Source organism: Mustela nivalis (genome assembly GCF_964662115.1).
Source record: "Mustela nivalis genome assembly, chromosome: 8".
Lineage (NCBI taxonomy): Eukaryota > Metazoa > Chordata > Mammalia > Carnivora > Mustelidae > Mustela > Mustela nivalis.
Window position 1 is genome coordinate 62,224,626 of NC_139027.1, and position 22,561 is coordinate 62,247,186.

General features: G+C 40.3%; 1 pseudogene across 1 annotated transcript in view; it reads right to left on the reverse strand.

Moving 5' to 3' along the window:
• LOC309870629 (zinc finger CCHC-type and RNA-binding motif-containing protein 1-like) overlaps positions 1-16,032 on the reverse strand; it is a 36,826-nt pseudogene extending 20,794 nt beyond the window's left edge. Inside the window, exons 1-4 of the transcript in view lie at positions 16,009-16,032; positions 15,614-15,774; positions 11,495-11,564; positions 7,943-8,028 (exon numbers count right to left, since the gene is read on the reverse strand). The product of the transcript in view is annotated as a zinc finger CCHC-type and RNA-binding motif-containing protein 1-like (transcript). The remainder of the gene's footprint in view (positions 1-7,942; positions 8,029-11,494; positions 11,565-15,613; positions 15,775-16,008) is intronic.
• Between the last annotated feature and the right edge of the window lie 6,529 nt (positions 16,033-22,561).

Below are 22,561 nucleotides of genomic sequence, written 5' to 3' on the forward strand. Positions count from 1 at the left end.
CAGAAAACCCCAAATACACCACTCATAAATAAGATTGAAGTAATAAAAATCTCCACAAAAAAGAAAAGCTCATCTGGTTCAGATGGCTTCACGGATGAATTCTACCAAACATTCAAAGAAAAATTGATCTAATCCTCTCAAATGCTTCCAGAGAATGGAAGTAGAGGGAATACTCTTAAACTAATTTTATGAAGCTAGCATCACCCTGATACCTAAACCAAACAAAGACACCACCTAAAAGAAAACTACAGGCCAACATCTCTGATGAACAAAGATACAAAAATACTTAATAAAATGCTAGCAAACTGATATGCAGAGTCAATACAATCCCTGTTAAAATTCTGATGGCATTTTTGAAGAAGTGGAAAAAGCAATTTTGAAATTATTATGGAACCACAAAAGAACCCAAATAGCCAAACCAACCTTAAGAAAGAATAGAGGTGGAAGTATCACATTTCCTGAATTCAAATTATATTATAAAGTATAGTAATCAAACAGTATGGTACTAGCATAGACACATAGACCAATAGGATGACAAAATAGAGAGCCCCAAAATAAACCAAAGCATATACAATCAACTAATTTTCAATATGGGCACTAAGAATACACAATGGGCCAATGATAATCTTTTCAGTAAATGGAATTGGGAAAACTGGACATCCATATACAGAAGAATGAAATTGGATCTATACCTTAAACCAAGTACACTAATCAACTCAAAATGGGTTAAAGACAAATATAACACCTGAAACTGTAAAACTCCTAGAAGAAAACATATGAAGAAAGCTCCTTGACACCGGTCTCCCAGTGATTTCTTAGATATCTTAGAGATACCAGAAGCTCAGGCAACAAAAAACAAGAAGCAAAAATAAAGTAGGACTACATTAAACTGAAAAGTTTCTGTACAGAAAAAGAAATGATCAACAAAATAAAAAAAGGCATTCTATGAATTGAGAGAAAATATTTGCAAACTATATACCTAATAATTAATGTCCAAAATATATAAGGAACTCATACAAGTCAATTGGGGGAAAAAACAAACCAAACAAACAACCTGATTTAAAAAAATTGGTGAAAGGATCTGAATAGACATTCTTCCAAAGTAGATATGCATATGACCAACAGGTATAAAGCATTCCTGGGACACTTGGGTGGCTCAGTTGGTTACGCATCCTGCTCTTGGTTTTGGTTCAGGTCATGATCTCATGGGTTATGAGATGGAGCTCCTTGTGGAGCCCGGTGTCAGGCTCTCCTCACTCAGTGAGAGGTCTGCTTGAAGATTTTCTCCCTCTGCCCATCCTCCCAAATGCATGTGCCCTCTCTCAAATAAATAAATACATATTTAAGGGGAAAAAAAAGCTTGCAGGGTGCCTGGATGGCTCAGTCGGTGTTAATTGGGTGCCTTCAGCTCAGGTCATGGTCCCAGGACCCTGGGATCGAGCCCCACTTTGGGTCCTTGCTCAGCAGGGAGCCTGCTTCTCAACCCTGCCTGCTGCTCCCCCTGCTTGCTTGCTCTCTCCCCCACCCCTCTGTGTCAAATAAATAAGATCTTTAAAAAAAAAAAAAAAAAAAGCTTGGTTTCCATCACTGATCATAAGAGAAATGTAAATCAGAGCCATAAGTTATCACTTTATACCTGTTAGGATGTCTATTATTTGAAAGATAGCAAGTGTTAGGAAGTAGAGAAAGGATAACTCTTGGACACTGTGAGTGGGCATGTAAATTGGTATGGCCACTATAGAAAACAGTATGGAAATTCCTCAAAAAACTAAAAATATAACTACAATATGATTCAGCAATTCCACTTTTAGGTATATATCCAAAAGAATTGAAATCAAGATCTCAAAGATATATCTGCACTCCTATGTTCATCAAGCATTATTCACTATAGCCAAGATAAGGAAATTACTTCTGTTGCTGACAAATAAAGAAAATATGGGATGGATATATATGTATATACACAACAGATTATTATTCATTTGCAACAACATGGATGAACCTGGAATGTGTTATGCCAGACACAGTGAAATAAGCCAGACACAGAAAGAAAGAAAGAAAACAAAACAAAACACTACATGATCTCACTTATATGTGGAATCTAAAAATTGGATGTCCATATGCAAAAAAGTTGAATTCATGAATTTCCTAAATTCATGCAAATAAATCTAGAAACAGACCTTACACTTTTATAAAAATTAACTCAAAATGGGTCATAGGACTAAATATAAAACACAATACTGTACAATTCCTAGGGAAAAAAATTAGAGACAATTTATGTGTGATCAGGTTTTAGATATGCCACTAAAAGCATAAATTTTACCTTGTTAGAATTAAAATTGTCTGCTCCGCCAAAGACCACATCAAAAGAATGCAATGACAAGTATCATAGACCAGGAGAAAATATTTGCAAAACGCATATCTGATAAAGGAATTGTATCCAAATTATACAAAGAACGCTTACAACTCAATAATAAGAAAAAGACCCAGTTAAAAGATCTGAACACTCAGCTCACCAAAGAAATTATACAGATTGCAAATAAACATATGAAATGATCCTCAATATCATTGTCATCAGGAAATTGGATTCTGAATTTTGTTTTTCTTAATCGATTGAAATAATCGTATTTTCTTTTTTAGTTCATTGTTGTGAATCACATGGATTGACTTTTGAATGTTGAATAAGCCTTGCACTCATGAACTAAACCTCACAAGGTCATGATGTATTATTATTCTTTTATGGATTGCTGAAATTTTCTTTCTTTTTTTTTTTTTTGCTAATATTTTGTTGAATACTTCTGTGTAATACATTGGTTGACAGTTTTTTTATTTCTTGTATTATTTTTGTCTAGCTTTTTATATGGGGGTACTGCCTCATAAAATGAGTTGGAAAATGTTCCCTTCTCATGCATTTTTTGTGAAATTGTGGAAGACTCTACAAAATTTGTATTATTTTTTTCTGAAATATTTGGTATGCTTTATCAGTAGAGCCATTTGGTACCAGACTTCTCTTTGCTGGAAAGTTCTTAATGAAGAATTTTCGTTAATTGACACAGGGATATTCTAGCTATATAGTTTCTTCTTAAGTGAGTTTTTGTATTCATTTTTCAAGTAATTGGCCCATTTTATCTAAATGGTCAAATGTTTAGACATAGAATATTTTTTAGCATTTTCTCATTATTTTAGAATCCATTCTTTCCTTATCATCTGATGGTCTGTAAGTGATATTTCTTTTTTATTCCTGATATTGAAAATCAGTATCTTCTCTTTTGTTCCTGATATTGAAAATTGGTATCTTATCTTTTCTGTCTGACTTAGATTTGTCATTTCTGTTTCTTTTCAGCAAACCAGCTTTTGGTATTATTGACTTGTTTGTCTCTATTGTTTTTCTCTGTTTTCAGTTTTGTTGATTTCTGTCCTTATGTTTATAATTTTCTATCTTTTGCTTGCTCTGTAATTTGTTCTTTTGTTTCTGGCTTCCTAAGGTGAAGCTTAGATGGTTGATTTGAGGCCTTTCTTCATACTCACATAAGCATTTAATGCTATAAATTATGCTCTAGGCACTGTTTTAGCTTTATCCTAAAAAAAAATTAGCTTCATCCCCACATTCACATTCAGTTCAAAATATTTTATATTTCCACACTTTTCAGAATTTTTTGGTTTTTTATTTCCTTATGATCAAAGAATATATTTTGTGCAGGTTTTCTTTCTTTTAAATATGTTATGGTTTTTTATATGGTCCACAATACAGTTGGCCTAGCTGTCTTTTTTTTTTTTTTAATGTGCATTTAACAAGAATGTGTGTATTCAGCTGTTTTTAGGTGTAATGTTAATAAATTAGCAACTGTATCAAATCAGTTAATATTATTGTTTGGGTCTTCTGTATCTCTGCTAATTTTCTGTCTATTTGTTCTATTGATTGGAAGTGGAGTATGGAGTCTCCAACTATAATTGTGGACTTGACTGTTGCTCCTTCTTTTACTTCTATTTCTTCTATCTCTCTGTGAATTCATCATATTTTTCTGGTTCTTGTTTTTCCAGTAATTTGGGGGATTTTGCATTCTGAGACTCCAGGTGTCATTAAAATTAGTGGTGAATGTTGACTCTTTTTTTTAATTTTAGTAGGTTCAGATGATAAAGCCTTTCTTGCCTTCTGTGGGTGATGGTTCCATCATGAGTAAGATGTCACAGCTTTTGCTATGTTGCTTTAGATATGTTCTATGCGTGCAGCAGTTAGTCTGGGACTTGGTGTTGATTTATATTACAGTTCAATTCTCAAGACCTTTGCTGAGCTGGTTTGTGTCTACTACGCACATGCACAGCTTATGGAGGTAAGCCCATGACTTGTGTCAGTTCCTATACAGAGGAAGGATTTATCTTTTCCAGCTCTGTCTTTAAGATTTTTCCTACACATATTAGTGTTTAGGGAGGATTTTCCCTTCAAAGGTTTCACTATCTCACGTTTAGGTCAAAGTTGGGAAAAAGTTTAGAAAATCACCCTGGTTATGGTCATTCTTCAAGCTTTGCTCCCTCTCCAATTTGTCTGCTATTGCAAACTTTTCAGAGTCCTCAACTACTTGCTTTTTAAAAATGATGTCTTGGGGCACCTGGGTGGGTCAGTTGGTTAAACGGCTGCCTTTGGCTCAGGTCATGATTCCAGCGTCCTGGAATTGAGTCCCACACCTTGCTCAGCGGGGAGCCCACTTCTCCCTCTCCCTCTGCCTTCCACTCTGTCTGCCTGCGCTCACTCTCTCTGCCAAATAAATAAATAAAATATTTCAAAAAGATAAAAATAAAAATAAAAATGATGTCTAGAATCTTGAGTTGTAATCAGTTGGAGTGATAAGTATCATAGGCTTACTCCATTTTGGGCAGCACTAGAAGTGCCAACCTGGTTTTAATAAATTATAATAATACATGGGTACTCATTGAGGAATTCTTAACAGTCTGAGGATTATGTTTTGGTAAAATGCTTTGTTTGAAAATACATATGTAATAAGTATCAAGAAATACAGTCTCCAACATGGCACCTGAAATTCAATAACTGTCTTAGGAAAAGGCTTTAGAGGTAACTGCCATCTAGCAGGGGTTCAGTGAATGTATTTTTTATTACAAATAAATACTGATAATTAAAAGACACAATTTATAATATATTAATAAAAATGTTTACATAACAGAAACATCCCATTGAAGGGTCCTTTAAGCAATAAATTAATCAAAAAACTTAAAAAATAGACTTTGATCTTCCCAGACACATATATGTTATGCAAAATCCATTTTACTTGAATTAAAGGAAATTTCACTTCAGTCATCAATCATGTCCCGGCAAATCTGCCCAATTATTGATCTTAGTTGTGAAAATCTTGAGACGATAATGCTTAATTGTTTGCTTTGCTTTGTAAATTGGCATCATCAGGTTCTTCTTACGGTGAAGAACTGTGAAGTCATCACACTTCTAAAGTCCGATGTTCAGCCTTTCTGGTTTTATATCATCATACTTCAATAATGGGTCCTTCTCTCAGGGCAGAGTTGCATTATCTCAGCTCACAGAATCTGATGAAGAAACCAGAATTACCAGTTTTCAGTGAGAACTATAGTTGTGTCTCTCTCTCTCTCAAGCACACACACACACACACACACACACAGAGTCTATTTCCACTGGCTTGAATGATCCATCCTGTTCTTATAAGCAGATTTATAAAGGAACCACCATAATCAGAAGGCATGCTGTTGAACAGGATATCAGAACTAGGAGAGTATATCGATACAACTATTTAATAGCAGTATAGTCCTATATACTCAGGCAAATTCTCATTCCACTACCTAATAACTGAGAGCTGGGTACATCATTTTAACAATGTTGAGAGGGTAGGTTCTTGTTTTGAGTCAGCGGGAGATCAAATAAGTGAGGCACCAAGTATCTCATACTCCTAATCAAACAGTACAAATCCTACCAGGGCTACAATCAATTACCAGTATGCCCCTATATGAACCATCAGCTATCAGCCATTTACCTCCAAACAGATAACAAATATGGTGGAGAATTTTTTTTTTTTTAATTCTTCTTTATTTTGTCCAACCCTGGATGAGACAGAACTTAGAAAGAAATATGGGAGACATAAAAAGGAGCAACCCACCCCACCCACACATACATACACCCATACGTATAAACCATCATTAAAAATTTTGGCTTAGGGGCGCCTGGGTGGCTCAGTGGGTTAAGCCGCTGCCTTCGGCCCAGGTCATGATCCCAGGGTCCTGGGATCGAGCCCCGCATCGGGCTCTCTGCTCAGCTGGGAGTCTGCTTTCTTCTCTCTCTCTCTGCCTGCTTGTGATCTCTCTCTGTCAAACAAATAAAATCTTAAAAAAAAAATATTTTTTTGGCTTATAGGGGCACCTGGGTGGCTCAGGTGGGTTAAAGCCTCTGCCTTCGGCTCAGGTCATGATCCCAGGGTCCTGGGATCGAGCCCTGCATCAGGCTCTCTGCTCAGCAGGGAGCCTGCTTCCTCCTCTCTCTGCCTCCCTCTCTGCCTACTTGTGATCTCTGTCTGTCAAATAAATAAATAAAAATATTAAAAAAAAATTTTGGCTTATAGTAGAGGGAAGGAGAGACGGGTATAGATCCTATGAAGACATAGGAAAAGAAACAAGATCATGCAGAATTGTTGAAGACGAGATAAAAAGAAAACTTCAAGAGGAAGAGAGTAATCAACAGGGCATGTAATCAATCCACTACTCATGGTAAAGATTGCAGAGGGTATTGGCCATAAAAAGGCCTCTTGAACTTGAAAGTCAGGTTTGAGAAAGCTCTTTGAGTAGAGTGCAATGGATAAAACATAGCTTTAGATGGTGAGAATAGGGAGGCTGGTCAAAGGCAAACTACTTATTTGGGGTGTCTGGTAGGAACAATGGAAAAAGGAGGACTTAGAACATGAACTTTGACAGGAAATTCTTACTTTTGTGGCACAAATTCCAAAGCTTATCATTAGGAGGAAGGGAGGTCTACAGATGTAAAGAAGTAGTGGTGCGATATAACAACTATTTATCAAGCACCTACTATGCGTCTGACATTGTTTTCAGTGCCAGAGATACAGCAGTGAAAGAAAGAGGCAAAGATCTCTGCTTCTCATGATTTACATTCTAGTGAAAATATCCAGGAAATAAAAAAGTGGAATATGTAATTTTTTAGATGCTGATGTGTGCTGCAGAGGAGAAATATTCCCAAGTGATGCTCAACCTTTTGAGGAGGAAAAATGCCTCTCCCTCCAAGAAAAAAAAAGAAAAAAAGTAAAAATGTCAGATGAACCTAGAGGGACACTCCTAAAAAGAAGTGGTTGAGGACAGTTGAGTCATTTTGCACAGGAAAGTGGCCTTTTATCTCTGCTTTTGCTTCATACTTCTCTTAGCATATATTTGTCAAGACTTTGCGGGGCTCCTACTTTGCTACTAGACGTATGCAGGAATTAACACATGTTGGAGGACTAACTATTGGCCCCTTTATTATGAATGGTGATCTAATTCACAGTAACCAAAGTAGTGCCTTTTCCAAATACACATTCATTAGCGGTCATACGTCACCTGCACCTACCTATCAACTAGCACATTTTACTTCATTATGTCATTTTTTAGTGATAATCAGTGTAGCCTTAATTGTCACAAAAAGCCCTAATTTCAAGGAGGAAACCATGTTTCCATTGTGTTCGAGAACAAGTTTATGTATGTAATATGGTTTCTGTGAGTATAATTAAGTGTATTAGGGGTTAATTTCATGTCCACAACCCCCCTTTCCATATTTGTAGATGGTAAATTCCTTTCAACCATTGCTTGCAGAGTAATACCCAGGTTTTCACTATGGGTAGGGAACTCCGCATTTGTGGCCTCAAACATAATGGCACCTAGAGTTTGAATAGCTCACCCGAAGCCACCCAACATATCGACGTCTTACTCATGGTCTTCGTAGGTTCGTTTTCTAGAGTAGTTGGCAATTTCAGAAACAATAAGGCAGCCCTGAAAAGGGTCTGTGAAGGGTCCCTAAAAGGGGGGAGATTTTTAGAAACAAACAAACAAACAAACAAAAAAACAGATTCATTCTGTCTAAACTACTTTCTGTCTCAGGAGCCAAATTCTACCATTCTTCTTTGGAGCTCTGTTTGTCTAAGATTGTAGTGTCATTTTCCAGCTTTCATCAGTGACAGGCAAATACTCACCAATGCCTTAATCCAATATTTACCTGATTCCCCATTTAATTCCATGAATTGCAATAGAGAGATGATGCAAACTATCTCCGCATTTGAATTCCTGCATGTAATGTGTGAACGAAGTCCCAAATTCACTACCACTCCCTAATTCTGCCCTCTGTTGTGGTTGCCTGAGACCCAGGAGCCCCACCGCACCAGTGACTTGAGACCTGGCCAAAGTTGCACTCTCAGTTACAGAATGTGGTTTTCCACCCCACTACGGGCAACCTCCAGCTTTAGTCCCCTTTGCTTCCAGCTCTTCCTTAGCACAGGACCCTGGCTGAACTTTCCTCTAACTGCCTGGTGCCTTCTTAAAACAATCTTTCCCAACTCCTCCTTGGCCTGAAATATTCCAAAACATCACTTCTGGGAATCCCAATCTGAGATTCTTCCTCACTTTTTATAGAACCGTGAAGCTACCAGTACAATTCAGACAGTGCCAATTTTATCGACTTTCATTCCTTTAGATTTTTCTAGTTGGACTAATTTAATCCCCTCCTCCACACCAAGCTCCCTTCCCAAATCCATATTCACAGTCTCCTCAGTGGGAGGTAAAGGGCATTAAATCCTAAAGGTTTCTTCTAAATTTCTCCATTCCTCTTTGCCAACAGGAGGAAGCTGTGTTTCTTCTGGGTTTGCTAGTAATGGGATTTTTTCCCCCTTTTCCTTAACACAGTTCTATAATTAATGCATGTTTCTTTGATTCTACATTTATATTTAACACATTTTAAAAGGTACAAAATGCGTTTTAAAGATGCTTCTTGTTCCCTTGTGATTATTCGAGTACAGAGGAGCCATGTAAGGATTATGAGAGGAACGCACAGCAAGGAGGAGTAAGCTATTGACAGAGACTCCCCAGAGTAGAAGCCATGTGAAAGGGAAGTTCATGAACTTGGAAACTCTTGCACCACCTGCTGGTAATTTAGGAAAGCAATTAAATGCCAGACGTGGACTGACACGGTGGCATTTGGGAACAACCACACTCCTTGGGTATCATATTATCATCAGAGTCTGAAGGGCTGACAGAAGCAGTGCCTGTGCTTAAACTTACGGAAAACTTAGTTTTGGCATCTCGTGCCCCTGGAAAACTGGCTCATTTTGAAAAGAACCCTTTCTCCTCTTTCCCTCAAGCCACTCCAGCCATACCTCAGCCTTGGGAAAGCTTCGGTTCTCTGGACGCCTCTCTTTTCACTCTACTCCAACATCACCTCTTTGGCAGGTCCCTAAGTGGGCTCTCTCTCTCCAGCTCTTGGAGCTCATTCCCAAAGAATAATGTCTACTTTGTTGCTGGTTGAAAGTTCCCTCAGACATTCACTATATGCAAAGAGACAGAGGCCAGGGTGAGTTCGATGGCTTACAGATCATGGAATGGGAAGGCCTGAGGAGAGAAATGAAGAGAGCCAACTAGAGCAAGGGCTTTCCCCTTGCACCTAGGATGCCCTGAACTGCCTCCTTCAGCTGTCTCAATGAACACCCAGCAGTCACTACACTGATAAGGAAGCTACTCAAAGCTACTTGGCATGTGACATTTAATCATTGACCATGACTGACTGTTACTCAGTAACTCTGAGATTTAAAGAATCCAGGTGATTTCTACAGTCATGGTTTTCAGTCCTTACACTACATAAAAAAACATTTCCGGAGTTTGTTACATTCGTAGATTTCTGGGCCCTGACCCGGAGATCCAGATTGAATAGGCCCAAGGAGGGCTCTAGAATCTGCATCTAACAAGGCCTCCTGGTGGCTCTGAGACTCAGACCACACTTCCAGAAACACTAAGAACAGTCAGGAGAGTAAAAGATCTCTCTCATTGTTTCCATTTCCAAAAATTGTTTCTCCAATTACATCCTCTGTCCTTTTATCCCATCCTCTTTATTGTAGCTGTTATACAAGAAAAGCAGGATTACTGTTAGAAAATTAGAAAATTAAAATTAAAATTGAATAACATAATCAAAACTCATACCCAGACAAATAACCCGTGTTAACCTGTTTACATTTTGTTGTGTATTCTTCAACAATTTTTGTACATACACACGCACACACTTTATAGGTTTATAGGTTATTGTATTCATTTATGAATATATCAGGAATGTCCTTGCATGTTGACAAACCCATAATACCTTCAACGTCATTTTAATGGCTATTCCATTAAACAGATGTATGGTTGTTTAGTCAGTGCCCTAGTGTTGAATATTTAGATTTTCCCCAATAGTTCTAGCCTCATAAGCAAACCTGTGATCAACATTTCTATGCATATGCCTGCTTGTCCAGTTGTTTCCTTAGCACAGATTTCTTGTGGCAAAATTGTCAAGTCAAAGGTAATACATTTTAAGGCTTCTGATAAATTTACTATATGCAAAGTATTGCAAATATTGCTAAATGTCCCCTAAGAAATGTTTTCTGATTTACCCTCCCAGCAGCAGTTTATAAAAGGGAAGAAACACACCCTTGCCACTCTGGATATTATAATATTGAAAAAAAAAAGAACTATTACCCATATGCTCTGATATAAAAAATTATTTTCATTGTTTTAATGTGCAATTATTTGACTCAAAGAATGAATTTTTTAAACTATATATTTGCCAGTTCGCTTTATGAGCTGTTTATTCACATTCTTTGCCTACTATATTCTTGCAACACTTGTCCTTTTCTTACTAATCAGGAAAAACTGTTCATATATTTAAGTATATTAAATTTGTTGGCTACCCATTTGCAAATATATTCTCATATATTTCTCAAAACTTCATATTCGTATTTTTAACTCCTTAGCTTTTTTGTTACACAGATACTATTGATATTTATGAGGTTAAATGTATGAAATTTTTTAGAAATTTGTAGAATTTCTGTCTTTAATTTCATGTATAAAGACCTCTCCTTCAAAATTATATAAATATTCACTTATATGCTCTTTCAGTATTTTTATGGTTTATTTTTACATTTAGAGCTTTGATCCATCTGAAAATTTTGATATGGAAGATTAACTTTATTTTCTGTATTGTCAGTCTTTTGTCCTAATAGCTATCAGTCCTCCTATTTTTTTGTGAGAGAAACATTCTGAGCAGCTCTCTGGGTTATATTCACATGAATGGTCTGAGAGAAACAAATCCTGTCTTTGGGGGGTGCCTGCCTGTCCTGGCTCCACAGTAGGGCTTCCTCTGAAGTTGATTTTGAGACTTGCTAAGTGCTGTGTCTTCCACACTTGATCTTAGCCAAAAGGCCGAGAAGCGACAGTGCTATGCCTTCCAGAGGAAGCCACCGACCTTCCCTTCCCATTCCTTCCCATCATCTGCAGGTATGAGGTTTCCATAGGCTGGCATATCTCCAGTAAACCTACCCGTAAAGGAGAAAATAATGTAAGCAACTCAGGATGGTTTGATTTCACTCCTGGTCTCCAGTTCCCTTCCCCTTGCTCCCAGCTTTTCCACACTCGCCGTTGCAACATGAGAGAGTGAAATGAGCGCAATGTGAGAGCAGAATTTTATTTTGACCCTGGCTTTGCCACGCATCTCTCTGAGTCGTCTGTAAAGTGGGTAGTCATGTGTATGAGTCTGCTTGGGCTGCTGAAACAAAACAGCACAGACTGGACGCCTTAACAGAGATTTATCTTCTCATAGTTCGGGAGGCAGGAAGTCCATCAGAGTTGGCTTCAGAGGAGGCCTGTCTTTCTGGCTGGCAGACAGTCACCTTCTTGCTGTGTCATCACATTATCTCCTTTGTGCACGTGTGTGGAGGGAAATCACTGGTGTCTCTTCCTCTTCTTATGAGGACACCAGTCCTGTTGGGTTGGAGCCTTAACCTTACGACCTCATTTACCCCCTTAAAGCACCTATCTCCAAATACAGTCACATTAGGTTAAGGCTTCTGCTTATGAATTTTAGGGGGGCAAAAATTCAGTCCATAATATTATGGATTTCTAGAGCTCATGCAGATGTAAACATTTTGAAAATAGTTTCAAATAAGTGTCAGAAGCTTCAGGAGATGGAGCTTAAGAATGCAAATTGCATTGCTACTGAAGTCAGCCAGTCTGTTGTTAGCATGTCACATATGTCCAGGGCTGTGCTGGACGTCTCTGGGTGTTCAAAAGAATCATGCAGCACAGTCCCTAGCCTTCAATGGCATTGTCTCTCCATGTGGGGAGGTGATACCAACCTTTGCAATAATGCGAGAATAACACAAAACCCAGTATGGTGAAGGGCAAGGTGGGGCTTCAAATCATACACTTACACACTAGGCAATCAGGTAAGTGACGCATCTTAGGAGTTCAAATACTGAAGGTATGCTGAGCCCTTGGCTTGGCCCCTGGGACTTCCCCTATTCAGTGGCAGAGCAGAAAGTTGCATCACATTTCCCCTGAGAAAACTCTCTTGTTTGAGTGTTGGTCTGTTCTCAATGGAGGCAGGTATTCCTTGGTCTGAGCTGGTGAATCAAACCTCGGGTGATGTCCCCCAGGCTCGGTTAGACACATTACCTTCTGGGAGACCCCCTAGGCAGACTACAGGAGTAGCTGGAGTTTTGGTCCAGAGGAAGGGAGAAAGCAGCATCAGCATTTTCTTTTTTGAAATTGTGGCTATTTTAGAAAACGGAGGCCCCCGTGGGCTGAGAGGACAGGTTCTGGCTGTCTGAACCACTGATTCTCACCAGGGCTCTCCCTTGTGCAGAGAAGGAAGAAGGTGGGTATTTATGGAGACCAGTGTCAGCCTCTTCAAAGACTGGAAGTAGTGTCAGTGTTCCCAAACCAGATAATCCCAAACACCAGACTGGTGAGATGCCAGGCAGCTCCAGCAGGAACGGGGGAGGAGGGCGGGGCCACGAGGTCTGCTGAGGCCACGCCCACCGCGGCTCTGGCCCTTTCCCTCCTTGACAGTCCTGCCTTTTCTTGCCCCCCCCCCATCCCCGGCCCCTTCCTTTGGAAAGGAGGTTGCTAGATACCCCGTCCTAAGCCCCACACGTGGAGCTACCTGAAGTGGTTTAACCCACTGCAAGCGTGGTACCAATCATTCAACAATTCCCACGGCTGCTTTTGTGAGAAGCCTCTCTCTTAAGCCTCTGGTTTAAGAATTTAGAGTAATCATGTAAAAATGATACCCCTGTGCTCCATGATCCGCTGAATCTCGCTAATGCCGGATCCCAGAAGAGGGCTTATTAATGGTGAGACGCAGTGCCTCTCTCTCGGCTCATGTTTCACACGGAGCTCTCTTATGGATTCAGCTGTAAACCTCACTGCCGATAAAGGGAGGATAATGAACCTCCCTGCTCCATGAGAATGAAATCGAGGGCTGATGGAGTTCTTACCTGCTGTACCTCTTGGCCCTGGGGCCAGCGTCAGAGGTCTGCTTCCTGGCTTTGGGAAATAAAAGGGGCAAGGCCATTTCTTCACACCCCTCAGGCTTTTCTCTGCTGTGGTGAAAGGGGCTGCATTAAAAGATCCATATTTGGAACCTGAGAGATGTTATCATTTTTCAAGTGTTTCCATCTAATTGTTGCGTCAGTCTCTGGTGCCAACAGGGTGAAGGGCTCCTCGTTTTTTGTGCAATTTCCATGAAAATAAATAGGGTTTTGGAATTTCTGGATCCCATGAACCAGATCATTCTGCAGTATATTGGGGCTCAGGACTTCTCCTGTTTTGTTCTCATGGTGACCACGAAGCCAATGCTTTCTCTAGTAGCAATCTGTGAGGGGCCTTGAGGGTACCAGGACTGTGTGTCTAGCTGCACACCCCCCCCTTCACAGCCCTTCCTACCCGATGTCAGCAAGGGAGAAGACAGCCCCTGTCTTAGATGAGAAACCCTTTCTAGAACCCAGCGCAAAGACGGGCTGGCATGCATTACCACGAAGCCCATTTTTGGAGTGTAAAATTTCACACTTAAAAAGCCTGACTCTGTATCAAGCTTTATCCTTTTCTAAGCACTCACACCCAATATCTCATTTGCCGCATAACCAGTCAGGCAAGAGGCTAAGAGAATCTCGTTCTAGAGATGACAAAACGGAGGCCCACAGATGTTAGGCAGAACACAGAACTTCAGTTGTGGAACTCCGATAAGAATACAGGATCACCAGGCCACTTTCAAAGTAGCCAAGGCTACTTTCCAAACCTGCTGTTTCCCTTCAGCCGAGGGTAACCTTATATCACATGATGCATTAAGCACTGAAAACAACAACAACAATCCCTGACTTTCTGAAGAGATTAATGATTTGAACAGAGAGTTCCGAAGCAAGACATTTTTCTCTGATTTTCCTAATAGGACAGGGTGACCGGTGGGATGGAAGAGGTTAGGCCCCGGTGCCCACGCAGACCCATCCTGCTGAAGCGTCTTTCACGCCTCACAGGACGCATGTGGCTCAGGCCTCGGTGACTCTGGTGTGCAGTTAGGGGATTTCCTTCTGCAGGTGCCACCCTCCTCCCCCGTGTAATCGGCCATCATGGAAGAATGTTCTGATGCCAATCCAAGCTTGTTCCAATCACTGGTGTGTGCAAGATCCTTAAAAGAGGTGCCCATTAGCGTGGAGGGAAGAAGATCTGGAGAACCGAACTCTCAGTTCTGAAGGAATAGCCGGGACCCCTGCTTTTCCAGCCAGTCCCCCGCCAGCGCGATTTCTCTGGAAAGACACACAGACACAGATCTATAAATACCCGCAGATAGCATTAATTGGTACTTTGTCATAAAAACCTCACTGTCAGCGGGACCCGTCACATCACTACTCGCCTCCTCTGAACTGATACTGCCGTTTCAAATTTACTTTTCACTTACTTAACCTCACACAAAAAAGCACCTCGTTTTACTCACTGCTTATTGAATAAAGGATTAGTATTATTTTCCTTCCTCCAGTGAACTTTCTTGCACTTCGTCCTCAGTAGACTGTATGTCTTTGTGTTTCTCTGCCAAGATGTCACTGTCGAGCAAATCGCAGGTCCTGATGCCGCCCAGTTCATGCAGAGATAACTTTTTATTCGGAATTGCTTAAGGTCATCGCAATGGGAGGAATGGGTAGGAATGAGAATTTACCCCCAACTCGAATTAAAATAGCTTCCAAGCACCTCCTAGAGCAGGGACAAAGATGAAAGGGGCCCCAAATTATGGGCGTATTGGAAATAATAAGGCAAGGGTGTCCTTTGAAATATACTCAGCCACATTTGTTCGCCTTGAAGTCAGATCACCTTAACCAAGGACGTTGGGTGGCAGGAACAAATGGTTAATGATTGTGGAAGGAACCTGGCCAATTGGCTTTTCTTCCTTTCTCTTTCTTTTACTTATCTTTTTATATTATTATTATTTTTTTTAACTTTGGCTAGAATGCCCAGTAGGAGTGCAGACTGGAAGATCGGCTGTCTTTTGAACCTGAGACATCACAGGAAACTGGGGAGGCTCCAAATTGCTAACCTGAGGCCGGAGCAAAACTTTTTCTCGTCGAAGGGACTGCTTTTTTTTTTTTCCTCTCCTTCATCGAATGGCATCCCAAGTCCTGCCGGATTGCAACTGTCTTTGTTCCCGCAGCCAAGCCTTATAGCTGGCTCACACTCTGCCACGCTTGTAACCTCACACTAGAAAGGAGATTACAAAGCGGGGCAAACACCCTAGAGGGCTCCCCTTTATCAGAACCTTCCCTGTCAGTTGGGCTCCTCATTTCCCGAGCCCTCGTCTGATTATTAGTGTACTGACGGAATAAAAATAACCTCATATTCCTACATGAATCATAAATAAAACCCTTTTATTTCATCAAAGAGGTTGGCAGGTTTATAGTCCTTTGCAATGCAGGCACGATGTGAATGACATACCTTTAATTTTGCTGACAAGCTCATCGGGGTTCGAATGAAAAAAGAGTGGAAAATGGGTGACTCGGAAGATGGTTGTGCAGGAGATTTTTGGTGAGGATAAATATTTCACCTTGCCACTGCAATCAGGGAACCAACTGATCTTGGTAATGAACTCTTCAATTACAGCCCACTCTGACTCTTCAAAACTGCCTTAGCAACAATACCAGAGTGATTATTGCTGACATTAGAGATGGAAGCAACCTGCAAAGACAGAGAGAAGCAGGGGGCGGGGAGAGGTTTTGAAAAGGAGGAAGCGGCGTGGTGGGAAAAGAAAGCCATTGGAAGTTAGCAGTGGGTCATCCACTAAGGAAATGATGAGGAGCAGGGCAATGGAAAAAGCATATTTCTCCCGCCCTCACTCTTGACTACTCCCCTCCCTAGCTAAACCGTCTTGATGATTCCATGAATCTGGGCACGAGCTCTCCCAAGTCAGAGAACCCAGCAGCAGAAGACTCTGTAGTCTGTATCCCCGGTTCCTTTGCCTTTGGTTTCTGTTGTGTCTGACCTATGCTATCGGGAAGTCCTTTCTTTTCAAGGACAAGAAGCAGGTCCAGCGACATTCTGGGCGCTGACTTTTCCTCCAGGTGAATTTCCTGTTTCCTGTTTACAGTAGGGAAGAATCAAAGTAGAGAAAGAATGACAAGATGCTGGGTTCCTAAACGACTGACCTTCATTTTTCCAGAGCCTCAACTAAGCTTTGAAGATCAGGGTTTTGATAAGGAAAATGGAAGAGGAAAAAAAAAAAAAAAACCTGGAAGATATTGAAGAGTTGATTGCTGGAAACGGGAAGTTGCCTCACTCTATGACAGGAGTCTACTGGTGAGTCAGTCCAAAAGACAGGCTGAGAACTTTCAGCCCTTAAGGATGAGATTTTACACAGGCTGGCTTGGGAGCTCGCAGCTTAGCTCATGCTTTGTTTTCACCACCAAATGTAGATTTTCCTCCACTCTTTGAGAAAATGTATCAAGAGGAATAGTTACTACCAGTGATCTGCAGGCTTCTTCCTGTAAAAATAAGTAAATAAATAAGCCAAACTTGGTAAGACATGAGACTTTCCCTAAGGCAGCTGAGTAAGATAGAAGAGGTCAAGTGAACTGTGAAACAGAGAATACTTTTCTCTCCTTAACTGACCAGCAACCTTCTTTTTTTCCCTTCTTCAAAATTGTTTTTTTTTTTTAATTATTCTTATTAACTTGTATTATTTTCCCCAGCCAGAACTATGTTTTATTCTAATTGCATATTTTCCAGCGAGCCTAAAGTGTACAAGTCTCTAGTTTTCAGTACAAGAGGCAAGATGAGTATTATTCAAGGAGCCACAGGAAACCAAGGAGCTCTGGCTCTTCCATGCAGTTCTAAGAATCCACCTCATGTTGCATCCATGTATCAACCTCATGGAATGTATCCAGTCAGGCCATTGGTCTTCAGGTCATCCTGAATGAGGTGGGATTTGCTTTTGTATTTGTTTTTGTTTTTTTACTTCATGGAACCCTCCATTTTTTGGAGCTTTTTCCAAAATGTTTTACTATGGTGACACAAAATTTGCCATCTTAACAATTACTTCAGGGGTATTGAATATATTCCAAATGTTGTGCATCTGTAACCACCATCCGTCTTCCTAATATTTTTCATCTTGTAAAACTGAAACCCTCTATCCATTAAGCAATCATTCCCCATTTCCCCCTTCTCCCAGGACCTGGCCACCATCATTATATTTTCTGTCTCTATGATTTTGACTACTTTAGGTGTCTCATTTGAGAGTGGAAATATATAGATTTGTCTTTTTGTAACCAGTTTATTTCACTTAGCATGTCTTCAGGGTATTAGCATATATCAGAATGGCCTCATGTTGGGTTGCTTCCACATAATAGCAATTACAAATAATGCTGTTATAAAGATAGGTGTACAAATACGTCTTCAAGACCCTGCTTTCAATTCTGGAGGCAAATTACTGGATCATGTGGTAATTCTACTTTTAATTTTGTGAGGATCTGCCATACTTTTCCCCACAGCATCTGTATCATTTTACATTCCCACCTCTAGTGCAGAAGGATTCTGGTCTCTCCACGTCCTTGCCAATGCTTGTCATTTTCTATAATTCTAATAGTAGCTTTCCTCATGTGAGTAAAGTAGTATTTCATTGTGGTTTTGATTTGCATTGCCCTAATGATTAGTGATATTGAGCAACTTTTCATAGGCCTGATGGCCATTTGTGTATCTTCTTTGGAGAAATGTCTATCTGACTCCTTTGCTCATTTTTGAATTGGGTTATTTGTCTTCTTCTTGAGTTTTAGGGATTCCCTATGTAATCTGGATACTAGTCTTCATCAGCTATATGATTTGCAAGTTTTTCTCACATTCTTTTGGGTTTCCTTTTCACTTTGTTGGCAGTATGTTTTGATGCAAAAGTGTTTACATTTTTATGCAGTCTATTTTGTTGTTGTTTTTGCTTGTGTCTTTGGCGTCATATCCAGGAAATCATTATCAAATCCAATATTGTGAAGGTTTTGTCCTTTATTTTCTTCCAGAAGTTTTATAGTCTTTGGTCTTACATTTTGGTCTTTGATCCATTTTGAGTTCATTTTCGTATATGGTATTAGGTAAGAGTCCAACTTCATTCTTTTGCATACAAATATCTAGTTCTCCCAGCACCATTTGTTGAAAAGACTATTCTTTCCTTGCATTGAATGGCATTGGCATCTTTGGGTACTTTGATTTCAAGAAACACATATATTTGTGATTCTAAAAGTGATCTTATTAAGAAGGTAAAAATTTACAGATGAGCACGGTTTGACTCAAGGAGGTCAAATATCCTGCCAAAGATGGTACAGAAGGATCTCTCTTAATCAGCACCCCAGTTCTCAAGGAAAGAGTATTTATACTGAGGAAAAAAGGTGGTTGGGAGTCCTATTCAACACATCTGAGTTTTAGCAATGAAATGGGCAGTAAAGATACTAATTATACTTCTAGGCAAAGGGTTATGTGGGATCTCATAGGAGGACAGGACACCTGTAAGTAATGATGACAGTACACTGCTCTTATTTCTCTAGGTGAACACACAGATGCTTAGACTGTACTCAGAGAAACTTGGCCTGTGATAGATTTCCAGGATCTGTCACAGCTGCCATGGGCTCATGCTCAGGACCCTCAGGCTATGTGAGAAAGCATCAGATGGGCTCAGGGAGGGTATGCCCAGGCCCGGACCACCTGGGAAACAGGGTAATCTCACAAACTACCATTAGAGTAGAGAAAGAAGTAAATTTCAAGGCTTATCTTTCCGGCAACAAGCATTTAATCAGGGTCTGCTATTCCTAGCACATTTAGGGCCATGAAAGGAATAAAACATTAATTTTAAAATATTATCTAACCTCACATGCAAAGGCATGTCCACACTGTTACCAAACAAATGCCATGCAGAGTGAGTGCACAATGAAGAACAACCAGAGATGGAGCCTGAAATAGTACCCAAGGAACCAACATAAAGCACATTTCATTTTGATAACCATATCTATTTGGCAAATACCTGAGCACTTAAGTATTCACCAGGCACTGTACCTACCAGATACTTTGTGTCTGTGATTACCACTAGTCCTTATAAGAACACTGTGGAAAAGGTGCCTTGGTCAGAACTCAAGCAGGAAAAAAACAAAAAACAAAAAAAAAAACTGTCTATATATTCATAACAGAGAGGATTTGAGATGGAGACTTGGTAACACAGAGAATACAAGATAGTAAATTGATAACATGGGTAATATGAGAGCTGACATGAAGGAGGTGATGAGACCCCTTCCTATTGATGGGAAAAGGAAGAAGTTAGAATTCCCAGAGCGCCGAGCTCAGAACTCCAAGAACTACAGAAGAGACACAGCTACTTTGAGAATGCCAACCACAGCAGGCCTGTGGGAAAAATACCCTGTTATCTCTCTTTCTCCTACCCTCTGTTCTCCCACTGGTGCCCCCATTGGCGAGGAAACGGAAGAAAGCAGTCGCAGGGTCAGTCTCTTGCCATGTAGAGCAGAGCAGAGTGAAGTCAGAAAATGGATCTGAGAACAAAGAGACCAAAACCAGACCAGAAGCTGTTATGATACCCATTTTATAAATGTAGATATTGAAGTTCAGTGGAGATGTGGTTTACCCAACTAGTAACTGCAGGATTAACTTTAGTAGTCAGTCTAGACTTCAGTGTTCATCAGGCACTGTAGTAGATGCTTCCTGTCTAGTCGTCATTGATTACAACACCACTGTGAGAAGTCCCAGCAGTCCACATGTTTCCATGATACTGTTTCTTCCCTGTGTGCTAGACTGGGGAACAAGAAGAAAGGTCCTCAGTGACCTGGGATGATCCTGGTTTATAGAAGCAGACTGTACCCCTGGCTTGTTCAAACCTGCCCAGAAATAAGACATTGATCCTCTGAAATCAGCAGACCATGTTATAGGGTAGCAACCTAAGGGTGTTTTCTTGGGATTAAGAAATCCCAAGCAATTTTCTTGGTGTTTTTCTTTTTGGGATTAAGACTTCCACAACCCACTTTTCTCTCTTGAGTGTTTCTCATGCACTCTCAGCTTTGATTTGAGAGTCTGGCTCGATCCTCGGGCCTGGCCTGTCCTATATTTACACTCTGGAGCCTGCAGAGCACAGAGTATGGCACCTACTAGATTTAATAAATTAATGAATGCTGATTCAAATTGACTAACTCCATTGTCCTCTGACATTGATCTTAACTGTCCTCTGTGGATTACATCAATCTCATCTTGTGCCCTGCCTCTCCCCCATCCCCCATGTTAACGATGTCAGTGTCCACACTCAATGCCTGGCTCTTGATAGGAGAAATATCAAGTTTCCAGACCATGACAGATACGTCTGCCAGATGAGATCCCTGAAGCTTGTCTAAAACCAGCCACTTCTCCTCTCCATAGAGTCTTAAACCGCACCTTGATTGAAGTTTGCACCGGGTAGTAACTGCTTGTTGACGGGGTGCTTATGACTGTGTCTCCCCATTGTCCAATGCAGGAGTCTCTTCCTTAAAAGCTTACATGCACTCCCTGAAAATATTGCTTTTATGCATATAATGAATTTACTAAGAAATGTCTCTCTATTTGAGAGAGACAGAAAGAAAAAGAAATGGAAAGGAAGAGAAAAAAAGCTGATGAAACCATAGAGAAAGACAAAATCAACTCTATTGAAATCTAGATTGCCATCTTGTCAGGATTTTTGCAAGATTCTTCTGCCACTCTTTTAATTTTCATTACTTTCTCTTTTCCTTGAATAAGCTTAGAAACAGGTTCTAATTTTACCAGAGGCTTTTCATCAAATCAGACTTTTTATTCTCCCTAGGTTATCCTAGTCACAAAACATCTCTCTTTTCAAAGCTTGCATAATATTAGCTAACTCTAGTGGAATACAGTTCTTGAACCCACACAGTGAAGACGCAAACATTATTCTTTAACCTGATGCCAGTTATTTTTCATCACAGAGACTGACATTATTCGTCACCAGAATCTTCACAGAACCTCTTGAGTTTTACGAAAAATTTCCTTAATCACTAGTTCTGCAGACATGAACTTTTTGAACCTAAAGCAAGTCATCTCTCTCGTTCAGTGTTTTGAGAAACCTTACATGCTTGACACTCCTGTTTCTAATCTGGTGTAATGAAGACTTTTCTACATCCAAAGGAGGCTCATCTCAAGTAGGATTTGCCAGGCCTTCTGCCCAGGACAAAGACTAAGTTAACAGGTCACCACTTCTCACTGGGGCCACTAGGGTAATCTAACTTTATTGGAGCAAAATAGGGGTAGGTTTTTGTGGAGGACAAACTCCCAAAGAGCTGTTCACTATAAATTCAGTCTTGGCATCACCATTCTTATATCAAAACATAAAGAGGAAGCCACGGGCCAGCACCTTAACCCCAATCATACGGTGAGGAGGAAGGCGTCAGCAGACACAATTTGAGGCCTCTCCTTTCTTGCTGATGGGAGGGGTTCCTAAGATCTTGTTCTCCCACCTGGGACAAATCTGCTTTCTTCCACTTCTCTTAGGAAGGAAAACAGGTGTGCATTTCTGAAATGAAAATAGGTGTGTACTTTCTGCAGACTCTACAGGTAGTGGGACATTCAGAGTCCGTCGTTGGCTTGAACCCTTTTGCTGTTGTCTCTTGTAAAACTGAGGTTACAGAACACCCTTAGAATGAAAAATTTAATTAGTACATTACCATCAAGGATGTGTACCATGTTAACTGCTGGTAGGTTCTAAAGAGGTCCTGTGCATAATCCTTTCTATCAAAGGGTTTATATTGTAATATCACAGTGGAAACTGCATGGGGCTGCCGTCTGAGAGACCGGAACTCTAGTCCAGCTCAGATGCCATCTCGCCGTGTGGCTCTAGGTCCTTCAGGGATTTCTCTTCTCTGGACCTCAGTTTTCTCATGTGAAATGGGACACTGACTTGTGGGATTTTTGCAAGATTTTACTAGGATAGTAAAAGTAAAGCATTTCTCACAATGACTGGCATGTATCAAGT